Raw genomic sequence first — 12,559 nt, forward strand, 5'->3', positions numbered from 1 at the left:
TGCTAGGATTACGGGCATGAGCCACCACACCTGGCCTGCAAGGTAGTTTTGAGGCTAAATTAGATACAAGCACTTTTCAAAAAGCTAAACATTAATATGTAGTATTATTGTTATTAACTATTATTTTATTGCATTTTCATTCCACATGACTTGACCCAGTGGGTCTCAGTTGTGTTTTCCAAAACGATAATTTGAGAAATTACTTTTATTATTATAACCTCCCTTCCTAATGTCCTTATTTTTATTTTGATTAGCAACCTTATCTCAGTAGCAAAAAAACAGCAGAAGTGCCAAACAGGTGACCCCAGCCAAATTACCCTCAATTACAAAGTTATTTTAAAGGAGCTTTCTCTTCCAGGTCATCCAATAGTACTTTTCTGACCCCATCTCTACTCTTATACTATAAAAACACCCTCTTCAAGGCCCAAGGAAAAGCCAGTGATTTCAGTACATGTGATTCCAACAACAGAGCTGTGCCCAGCAGGCCGTTGTTGGCATGGGATGAGAGAGTGAGTATGAGAACACTTTGTAAGCGTGAGGCACCGGGTATCGGTGGGTGATGATGATGGTGGTGGGGATGATGGAGATGATGGTGTTAATGCTAGTGGCATAGAGCGCTTTGCTAACCCTCAATAAATGATAGGAACATGGATTAACGGTCCCCACTAGAGTAGCAGATAACTAAGGAGGCGGGAGTCTAGAGGATTGGAGCCTAGACCTGACTGGTGATGATGATGATGGTTCTAGGCCTCCACGCCATCCCTCTCCAATCTAGGAAATGCCAAACACCTTCCATGGTGGTTCTCACTGAGCTTTCTTCACCTGTGTGCTTCCTTTTAGCTGGTTCACTGGAAGCTTCCTTATACGTTTCTCTTGTTTGACTAGGTCCCTCCTCCCACACCCTCTGGGTGGGTTCCCTCTCTGGACCACAGGATGGGGCGTCAACACTGGCCAAAGGGTGGAGTGCAGAGGCAGGGGTGGGACGGCGGGGAAGGCCTGTTTACTCAGGAAAGTTTCGTGTGTTACTCATCTTTACAGCCCGCTGACTGCTCCTTCTCCAATGCTAAGCCCTCTTGAGACGGCCACACACTGGAAAGGAAGTCTTTGGCCAGCACTATCCAGGGTGCTCATTCTGAGTTAGTCACTAACTTTCTGTATGACCTTGGGTAAGGGGAAAGTGAGTCTTACGTTTCTCACTTAGTAAATGGGAACAAGAGTGCCTACGCTCTCTTTCAGAAGTTATAAACTAAAAGTCCACACGTTGAAATTTCGGTTACAGATGTATTTTAAGATTTTTTTTTTATTTAATTCTTTAAACAAGGGATACACTCAGACACGATCCTGACTGCTCACTCTACTGTTTTCTTAACCTAATGCAACGGTTTAGTGAGGGGCTGTGGCGAGGTCATTGATGGAGTGCCCAGGGATGGATCACTCCTTTAGCAAACATTTCACTGCTTACTAAACACTGGGAACGGAGCCAGGCCCCGGGCCGTGGAGAGGAATGAGAGGCCATGGCCTCGCTGGAGGAGTCCGCACTTCTGCGGGAAAGGCAGGTACACACAGTAAAGCATATGTCACAGAAGTACATGCGGGTGCCCCGGGACTCAGAACAGGCAGCTGCGATCGCATTTTGGTCGGAAGATAAAAAAGACTTCATGGAGGAGCAGGAGTGGGGAAAATGGAAAAAACTGAGTTACAAACTAAAATATGAGAGATTTCTTAACCTTCTAAAGAGTTTCGCTCTTTCTGTCCCTCTTGCAAATAAGAGGAGAAAAGTATCATTTTCCCTATTTTAGATATGGGGAAATATGGTACCAAAGTCAGACGGACCATATCTAAGCTCAAGACAAAGAAAACATTGGTGGCCCACTTCCTGGTGAATGCTCTTTACATGAAACAGTGCTCCTCAATTCTTTCATCTGCCTGAAAGCTCCCCAACTTCTTCACCTCTCCACTGCCTCACATTTTCATATCACTCTTCCCCGAGAAAACTACCCCTACTGCCCCCATGCAGGTGTGGTTCAAAGTTCTGCATTCTTTCTCTTCCAAATCCATCACCGTCCTCTGACTTCCTCTGGGTATCCCTTGCAGCTTAGAAGGGGGCTGGCTGTTGTAGGACAGAGGGAAGACTCACCCCCCTGGTGTCATAGCTCATGGGGCCTGTGGCCTTTTCCTGCTCTTCTTAGCTCTGAGAATTCTCCGAGAAGGCCCATACCCTCAGGAGCATGTTTGACTGAGGCTACGGGGCTCAGAGGACAATTCTTTTGTTTCTTCTTTATGTCTTGGTAGTTTCTTCCCTCCCAAAAGAACTTTCCTTGCATGGAGAAAGTAGAATCGTCTCCACCTTGAGTGATAGTTCCAGATTCTAAGAGGGTGACTCGGACGTCATTCCTGCTTCTTGAGGGAGACTTTCAACAGACCCTGCACAAGTGGCCCATCCTAGTCTCATATGGCTTCTGCAAAGTGGCTCCTTAAGAGAAGGTGGCCAATCCTACTGGATGGATTTTTTCTGCCTGGCCTGGCACGCAAAGGGCGAGCTATCATCTATCGGGCAAATCCGGCCCACCACCGGTTATCATACAGCCCATGAGCTAAGAATGGTTTTTACACTTTCAAATGGGTTGAAAATAATCAAAGCAAGTATATTTCATGATGTGAAAATTATAGGAATTCAAATTTCAGTGTCCATAAAATTTTGAACATCACTAAAAGTTTGCGGAAATTTGTTTTCTCCCTTGCTATATGAGTACTTACATAATCTCTTTGATTTTACTTCTTAGTCTGTAAAGACTAAAATATTTACTATCCAAGGCTTTACAGAAAAAGTTTGTCAGCCTTGTCCTAGGCTGGTTAATCTTTTTTTTTTTCCTCCCATGGCAGGAAAGAGTTGAGCATTAGCAGAAGATGTCATGAAGCGCATTGGAATGGCCTGAAAGTTAGTTCCCGTTCTCTTCCTGTGCTCTGAAATCCAAAACGTCTTATTTTTAGACATTTAGAAGATTGAATTAGATTTTAAGGCCCTCTTAAACACTGTGACCCAGTGCTGTCCAATAGAACTTCGTGCAATGATGAGGATGTTCTGTAGTTGGTGGTGTCTAACATGGTGGCCACTGGCCACATGTGGTCTTCAAGCACTTGAAATGTGGCTAGTGTGAGTGAGGCAGTGAATTTTCAGTTTTATTTCATTTTAATTAATTTCAATTCAAATATCCACATTTGGCGAGAAGCTGGTTGATGAGACTGTATTACTTTAGAACCTGCACAAGTGTCAGACTCACTCAGGAGGGAAGTGAGAGAAATTTTGGCGATCAGCAATCCGAGTTTGTATAGACAGCTCTGATTTTCATACTGATTGTTTCTTTATTCTTATTTGCTTGTTTTGATTCTAATCATGTTAACAAACATTTATTGAGTACCTACTATGTTCCAGGCATTTCTCCAGACACTTGGATATTAATGATAACATAAATTCCTAATCTCTTCACCCTGAATCTAGAAGTGAGATAAAACATAAGATAACAAAGTAGGCATTTATTCCCCAAAGTAAGAGCAGAGTTTCCTCAAGTGCCCCAGCTTTCCTCTCAGTGGCTGTACGGTCTCTCCACAATGCCTGCCTTACCCTTTCTTTTCAACCTTCACTTCCTCAATCCTGGAAGCTTCTACAATTGCTCAATGCTTCTTGCTCCCTATCTTGTAGATCCCATATTCTGGGAGTTGAAAACTTCTTCCTCTAACAGTTGGAGACTTTTTCCTCCAGAAAATTATTTCACCTGCCTGTTACCGGTTGATGCATTTCTGATCAAAACAACAGCGTACAGGATAAATCCTCAGTTCTTCGGGGTCAGGGAGGGAGGTCAGAGGTAAAAGATCCATCAATCCGTCTCTCTCCCAAGCCTCTAGCTATCTCTTTGGGCTAGCACAGAGTGAAATGGCCACAGGGGCATGTCATTGGGTCGCCTCACTCTTGCGGAACTTGTGGAACTGGATTGGTGACGTGACTATGTTAGGCCCTGCTGTGGACAATGGCTCTCTTTAGAAGGACATGAGTGGTTGTGAAACTCACACAACTCACTGTGGGACCAGAGACAGATACAGTCTCATCTGCCTCCATTGCGACACTTGAAACTTAATCCTTTGATGATGGCTTTATCACAGAATTTTTCGTAGTCTCTGGAAATTTTCCCAAACTCTGTTGAGTTTCATCTTGCTGGCTTCCTCTCATCCTGTGTCTTCCAGCTATGGGTATCTGGTACTTCTATCACAGCAAACTTGCTCATGTGGGTTTTGGGGTAAGAATTAGACATTATTGATACTGATTCTTTTAATAGGGAGATTGAGCAGGAGTCCAGGAGTGCAAATGCATAGACAGGCCCAAGAGAATGCTTTGTCTTTGAGCAGATCCCAGAGTGTCTTGGGAAGGGGATGGAGCTTGACCAGAACCCTCATAAAGGCTTATCCCCTCCCTAATCCCTCCTACCTCACTGTAGAACTAAATCAGGTTCCGAAGAGTCTGGCTCCTGTATGGTCAGTCTGGCTTACTGCAGACTGCTCTGGCTTTGCAGATGCAGGCCTCCCTGTGGGGCCAAGGTGGAGAGCGTCACAGAAACAATTAAAAACATGCTCTGGGTCTACTGTCATGGCTACCTGTGAAGCCAAACTGAGAAGGAATGTGGTGGGGTCAAGTGTGGAGGGAAGCAGGGAGTGAGAGGGGAAAAAAGAGAATGTGAAAGGTGTCATCTGAGAGTGTTTGGGCGAGTCCACAAGAATGCTGCGGAGAGGCGGGGGTGTCCGCATAGACCTGACATGGGCTCAGATGCCCATTCATTTCTTCTACAACAAAACTTCCCCATCCATACAGTGATCTTCCAAAGGAAAGGGCCATACTTTTACTAAGTGTGCATTTTTTAATGTATTATATTGTGAGATCCAGTTCCCCTTGGCCCCAGGAACAGAGAGACAGAGTCATTGAGGCTGCAAAAAGGCAAAGGAGTTTATTGGCTAGCCCGAGCTAGGGTCCAAATTCCAGAGCACCAACGCAGTGGCCTCTCCAGGAACTAGGACCCCGCCCTGGGGTAAAGGTTAAGCTTTTATACTTTTCTATATGCTAGTTTTCACACGACACATTAGTCTGCACATGACACGTTAGTCTGCACACGACACACTAGTCTGCTCTTCATCCCCCTTTAGTTTATTTGTCCTTTTTTTAGAAGTGGCTGATCGCGTTGGCTCCTGATTGGTTGACTCTAAGCTTCGGGCTTTTCTCGCTGGCGCCAGTTGTAGTTAACGTCATCCAGGGGAAGAGGAGGGTCTCCGACGGGGGAGGGGGGCTGTTGCACACCTTCTAGTTTTTGGTTACAAGCGATACTGGGAACACACGCCCTGCACAAGCCGTTCATGTGCTGATCATGTCTTGCTCTTCTTATCTACTTAGTTGGTTGGAGGGCCCCTGGACTCTCCAGCCCTTTATCAGGAAGTAACTTGTGGTTACCTCCCCGGGGCTTTGTTTTCCTTTACTTTAGTGAAGCCTGCCATGGCTCCACTTACGCTAAGCACCAAGCCAGCAAGCCATATATACAGAAGCAGAACTAGGCTTCTCACATCCAGGAAGCCTAGCCTATCATGGAGTTACCTTTGCTCTTATCCCTGTTTTTCATTCTGATTAACTATATTTATCAAACAACTAAAAGCAAGCATAGTCACAGAAGCGAATAGCATCAGTTAGAATCAAAGAGAGCACACATTTTCCTACTATCAATTCCTGTTCTTCAGTATGTGTATTTTTAGAGCTAAAGGTGTGTGTGCATTTTTAAAGTTAAGTTTTATATTACATAGCAAAGTCAAATGTATCTTCGCTAAGTCAGAAGACACCTCCTGCGCGCTCCAGGGTAGGATAAATTTAGTAGACTTTATTAGCACTACAATAAAGGTGAATATCTGAAAATGAATACCTGAAGTTTAGAAGGCTGCATCCTCTCCTGAGTTTCTGGAACATTCTATGATAAGAGACTACCTCGGTTCCAGCTTCCCACGAGCCAATGGATCATCTTAGGTGGGCCGAGGGATGACCAGATTTCATGAAGAAATATAAAACAATAACACATGGCTTCGGATTTGCTCAGGACAAATCAAGAGTAAATGAGCTGAAATAGCAGTGAAGAGAATTTTGATTTTAAAAAAACCTCACTGATACAAAAACAAAATTGTGTTTTTCTTATTGCCCTACTTCCTGACAGACTTGGTGGCTGACCCTGGAGTTCCATACGGACAAGCCTCTGTCCATGAAGGTATGGGCAGAGCTCAGCGCGCAGACTGAATGTTCGAGGTCCAGCTGGTGCTCTGTTTCTATGAGGCTGCCCTTTTCCTGTTCTTACCAAGCCAGAGTTGAAGCTGCACCTTCTTGCAGTAAATGCCAGCAGAGCTCCACCTGGCAGGGCCTCCCCAAAGGTGTGCTCCTAGACAGAGCCCCACCACACGCTCCATTTGACTTTCTGCAAAGTAATATGCACCAGGAAGACACTTTCTACCTGTCAACAGCAGAAGCCCTCAGTGCCCTACAAACACGTCAAGAATGTCAGGAGTCCATCGAGTGTCACAGGCTGGAACTCAGAAGAATGGGGTCCTATGCTGGCTATGTGGTTACCTGGCCGTGAGACACAGGGCCTTGTTATCACCACCCATAGCACGAGGGATGCTTGACTAGATCATCTCTAAGATCCTTCCCAGCACGGACCTTTTATATAATTCGACTGTACCTTGTGCTGCACCTGGCTGAGGATCCAAATAGGGTCATGTTAACAGTGGTGACTGCTGTTTCACCGGCTCCCGCACCCCCTCACCCCCTCTAGGAGATCTCTCCCCAGTTTATTTCCAGGAACCCCAGGGATCCCTTGATGTGCTCACGTGGTCCCCCGTGGCATCTGTCATGTGCTTCCTCTTCGGCAACCCCCCCTCCCCCCATTGGCTTTCACAGCCTGGGAAGCCACTTGAAGGCCCCTCAACACCACTGCCGGCAGCACCCTCCATGACAGTGTGGACATCTGCCAGTGCTGCTGCCCCCGTGTCCCCAAAGCTAGATCAACGAGCTGTTACAGTCTCAGAAGAGCTCAGTATGTCCCTAATGCTGTGACATTAGCCCGGAAGCAGAGTGATTGTTTCTCCTTCCCACTTTCAGTCACCCTTTGTCACCCGGCATCGCAATGTGCTGCGTCCGTCTCCTCCAGCTTCTGAAAACTGGCTGTTTGGAGCTCCTGCTTCCCTGGAACCCAGGGAGGGGTCTGCTGATGTCTGAGGTGCCCAACCCCACTCCGATCCGGGGTCTACACTCCCACCACCAAAATCCCCTTCCAAAGTGACTCTGCCCCACCTTTCTGTCGCACACACCCAGAGAGATCTGAATTACTGCAATGAGTACTATTTAGGCTGAATTGGGGGACCCTGATAATGCTATTTAAAGAAAAAAAGAAAAGAAAAATCACAGGAATCTTGAAGCTATTCATCTTGAAGACTATTCACGGAAGCAGTGAAATTAAACACAGCCCCCTTGAATATATTCCCTCCACACATAGGCTTGGGCTATTGTCCCCGGCATAATGACAACGTACCTCTGGGAGTTTGAGAAGGGGGCACTCCTGTCTGCTCAGCACAATCACCGCAGGCTGCATCAGGTAATAGGAGGAAACGAGAACAAAGCTATATTGTCGGGAAGCCTGAGGCTTGACCTAAACACAGCAGAGTGGCAGAAAACTATTTTGGAAAATATTTCCTGCATAGCCTCCTGTGGTCATTCAACCTGGTTCTTAGACTGGCCTGAAAGAGGAAAACTACTCATGTTGCCGAGAAGCCTTCGTGTTGCTATTCCAGTAAGGAGAGAAACAAGAGAAAAAGAAGGATAATGGCGTGAACCACACTCAGAAGAAGCAATATGTGTTCTTCCTCTCTCTTTGTTCACTTCTCTCACCAGGGCTCAAGCACTCTTTAAGCTCTGTGGGCAACACAGCTGTCAGCAGGAGGAAAGACTGATTGGAGTTATACACACACCTCCCTTTTATAGAGCTCTTTCCTGCTCACCTGCTCATTTGATTACGTAGGGGTGAGGGGAAACTCCACCCCCATCCCCAAGGCTGAAAGATCAACTCACAATTAAGGCAGATTGATAAGAGAAAGGTTTATTTCCCATGAGCATGGTAATCACAGAGTGATTGCTCATATCCCAGTGGGATCCAGATAGTTTTATACCTGTTTTTGAGAGGGGAGGGGGAGAAGAGCAGTATAGGTGATTCTGTTTAGGGGCAATGAATGGTTGCTAGGGAGGATGAATGGATGGGGAGACAGATTGACTTGTAAATGATTCTCTTAGCAAATTAAATTAACCTGAGAAACAGGCATTATATTTAAAATTATTTGGGCTAGGTCTGGCTGAATTCTTGATCACCTCTTCCTGCAATATACTGAGATAACCAGGTGGGAAGGGAAGTCAATTGTTCTTTTGATCGGTCAGCCCAGTTTATGCAGATAGAGGGAAAGCCTCTTCCAATGCTTTTTGATCTTGAAGGGTCTTTAATTCAAAATATTTTATACCAAGGAGTCATATTTTGGGGTGATATTTCCTGAGTTCTTTCAATTAACTGGGGGCATGATGGGAATAGGAAATCCCAGAGCCAAAGCAGGGACCCCAAATGACAAATGCAGAATCTTTAGCATCAAATTGTTGAGCTGCAAAAATTGTCAAAGTGGAATGTAAAATGGGCTCTGTCATCCCTAAGGTGCTTTACCCACCCTGCTTCTCTTGATAATCACACAGACTGTCCCAAAGTAGATTTAAATGCCCTATGAGAGGACATGGAGGGTGTTGTGGATGTGTGTTTTTTGAGCAAGATTAAGTTTCTCTAGAATCATAATCTGTCAGGACTTTGTGGTTGACTTTTTGTGTTACTCGTAAATCAATGCTTTTTTTTTTTTAAAGAGTATAAGAGAAGCTGTGGAGGAATCCTGCCAAGGGCAAGAGTGAAGGTGACACTGTCTATGAAATGACAAAAAGGGCGGACCTGCTGCTCACGAGCTGGTCAGCTCCTATGGGTGCCAGCCAGCTTCTGGGATTCACTCACGGATTCATTTTTCATGCATTTATCCATCCACCCACTCGACACACATATGTGCAGCCCCTGCTATAGGCCAAGTACTACACGTGTTAGGAATAGATCAGTGAACAAAATAGACAAGGCTGCTGCCTTCTTGGAGCTTGCAGCCTGGTGCAGGAGACAGACTAATATCACACAAATACATTATGCAATTGTCCTTGTGGTAAGTGTTAGGAGGGAGGAGCACAGGGTGCTAGGAAAGCAAATAGCAAGGGGAGTGAAGGGGCAGAAAACTCCCATGAGGAAAGCTGAGCCCTGAAGGATGAGCCAGAGGAAGGGGAGGGGAGGGAAAGATTTAAACAGTGAATAATAGCAGGAGTGAAGGGAGGCAGGCGGAAAAAGTGAATCTCAAAGAAATGAAACCATCAGTAAGAAGCAACTGAGAAAAACTCAATGAAGAAAAGGCAAAACAAAATAAAACTCAACTACAGTGGGGCAAAAATCTGCTCCTGAAAGCTGCCAACTGTGGCAGAGGAGAGGGTGCAGGGCCCCTCCATCCTGTCTGGCTGCTTCTATCCCTCCCACGTTCCTAGCCAAAGGCATTTTGTGGAAGCATGAAGTCTAGTTCTTCACTACTGCACCCTCAAGGTGGTACCCTAATTCAGATGAATGGTGCCAATTCTTTACAAACTTTATGTGGTTAGAAAGCTAAAATTACCTACACGATGGGCCAGGCGATGTGTAGGCACTTTGTGGGCATTAGCTCATTCAACATTCAAATAACCCTGACTGGTGGACTGCACATGTCTCATACTCAGGAGAAGAATTGCAGCCCCGGAAAAGTGCTTAAAGGTGGAGATGAACCAGCTCAAGTCTGTTTGGCTTTTGTGCCATGAGATTTCTACTCTCCCACTCTGCTTGGCAACCTTAGAAGAGCCCTGCTATGGTTTGAATATTTGTCCTCTCCAAAACTCATGTTGAAACTTAACCTCCAACGTGACAATATTGAGAGAGGAGGCCTTTAAGAGGTGATTGGGTAATGAGGGCTCTGTCCTCACGGAGGACTTTATCCATTCATGGATTAATGGATTCATGGGTTGATGGATTAATGGATTATCATGGGAGCGGCATTAATGGCTTTATACAAGGAGAGAGAGAGACCTGAGCTAGCACACTCAGCCCCTCACCATGGGATGCTCCGTGCTGCCTTGGGACTTTGCAGAGAGCCCCTGCCAGTAAGAAGGCTCTCATCAGATGCCAAACTGTGCCCTTCCCAGCCTCCAGAATTATAAGAATTTTTTTAACAAGTTACCCAGTTTCAGGTGTTCTGTTATGAGCAACAGCGAACGAACAAAGACAAATCCATAGAGCTCACCTGCTCCCAGGCTGTTATTTTCTAGAGGAGGACATGAAGGCTCACAAAGGTTAAGAGATTCATGTAAGACTTTGGAATTAGTGCCAAATGTAGAACAGACCTCTGTTTTCCCATTACTAACCCATATATCTCCTCTGTTTCTTACTGTCTTATAAACATAGTAAAAAGACACACTCTGAATTATTGAGATGCCTAAAGTACACATAAATTCATCATTTTTCTTGAGTTACACCCCTTTTCCCCCCAAAAAACTTCAGTGTTGAAATACGTAGCAGGAACTTCCTATTAAAATACAAAAACAACAAAAAGAACCCTACTAAATAATATATATTTTGTAATGAAGCAATCATACTTCATTATTTTTGAATTTGGATTTTTGTATTTCGAACTCTTTTAAAGCAAGATATGGTTATTTTGGACAACTGACTTGTGCCTTTTATTCAATAGTCTATACTCATCTCATAAAATGGAAAGTCCTAAGTAAAATATGTTTAATTCGTTAGCTTCTCTAATAAAAATCTCACATCCAGAATAATATCTTGGTCCATGCATTGAAATCAGTGAAACGACCCTGTGGAATGGGAGGTAGAAAATGGTAATCATTGCTCCATGAGAGATGAACTCCACACTTGCAATCACAGAGTTGCTCCTGATTAGTTATGACTTTAAACGTTTCGCTTCGCTCTTCTAACCTCAGATTCTGCATCTAGGAAATGAAGGGGTTATAGCTGATGGTCTGTACGTTCCCTTCTAGCTTTGAAGTTCAGTGAGACAATGGGTCTTGGAGGAATATTTACAATTAGCCCACCTTTTTCTTCTAGGTCCATAATCTCCAACTACCATTCTCAGCTGCTGGGTGTCCTTTCCTTTCAATTCCCAACCCTCCCCTACTGGATCTTAGAAATACTAAAGGGAAAGTCTAACGGTTTCAATTCCTGGGCCTGAGCGCCCCCTGGGCACACAGAGGTCAACTGTGGTGGCCCTCGAAGAAATCAGGGCTCTGGGAAGCTAGTATCTAACTGAGGTCAGCACCAAACCCTGAACTTCCCTGTTTGTCCTGTGAGGCAAGAACTCTGGGACTTTCCTGACTTGAGCAGGGAGGGAGCTGGGAAGGACAAGAGGGGTGGGTGGCACTCTCCCAACAAACAGGCTCTGCGGAGGCTCTGCAGGGCTGTCCCTCCACAGGTGATTCAGAAAGGAGGGCTGTGAGTTAGACACTTGGTGGGCCACCGTGGGAGGAAGTCAGTGGCCACACAGTGAGTGTACGAGGCTAAAGAACATTCACTTGAAAAAATTAGCTACTCAATTAAATAAGTTCACAGAATACAATCCAAGGATTATTAAACATCAGTTATTTGTGTTGCCTGTACTGTTTTCCTCTCCCAGTAAATAGCATGCCTGCATTTCAATAGAGTTTTATCTTTGTGTATATCCCATTTTCAATGCTTTTGCTGTGTATGTGTGAGGTGTGTGTGCGCTGTGTGTGTTTGTGTCTGTGTATACATGTGTGTGGTATGTGTGAGTGTCTTTGTGTGTTTGGTATGGGGTATGTGCATGTGGTGTAGGTGGTATGCGTCTGGGGGTGGGGTGTGTGTGTATACTATAGGTGTCATATGTGTGTTTTTGTGTGTGTGTGTGTGTGTGTATGTATATCTGTATGTGGTGGGGTGTGTGTGTAGTGTGCATGTTTGCAACTCTGTGTGTCTGTGTGGTGTGAGTGTCTCTCTGTGTTTGTGTGTGTGGTGTGTGTATCTGTGGCGTGTATGTCTGCGACTCGGTGGGTGTGTATGTGTGTGGGGCGGTGTCTGTGTGTGTTCGCTCCTCTGTGCTGACCGCAGCCCCTCAGGTCTGGATTCTGAGCTCCTCTCTCCAGCCTCAGCATCTATACCAGGAAACCGAGTCTTCCAAGGCCCTCTCAGGACGGTGCCGTGTCTCAGCTAGTGGGAAAGCACTTCCTGTGGCCGGCGTTTGAGAGCCTGCATGGTCACTGTGTGTGGGTGTGGCATGCGGCAGCTGTACAGAGGACACGTGTCTGTGGTTATCAGCAGAGTCCACGCACTTGGGAGACCATTATCACAGGCACCAGAGTGCACGAATCATGAGG

Source organism: Eulemur rufifrons, chromosome 27, assembly GCF_041146395.1.
Source record: "Eulemur rufifrons isolate Redbay chromosome 27, OSU_ERuf_1, whole genome shotgun sequence".
NCBI lineage: Eukaryota > Metazoa > Chordata > Mammalia > Primates > Lemuridae > Eulemur > Eulemur rufifrons.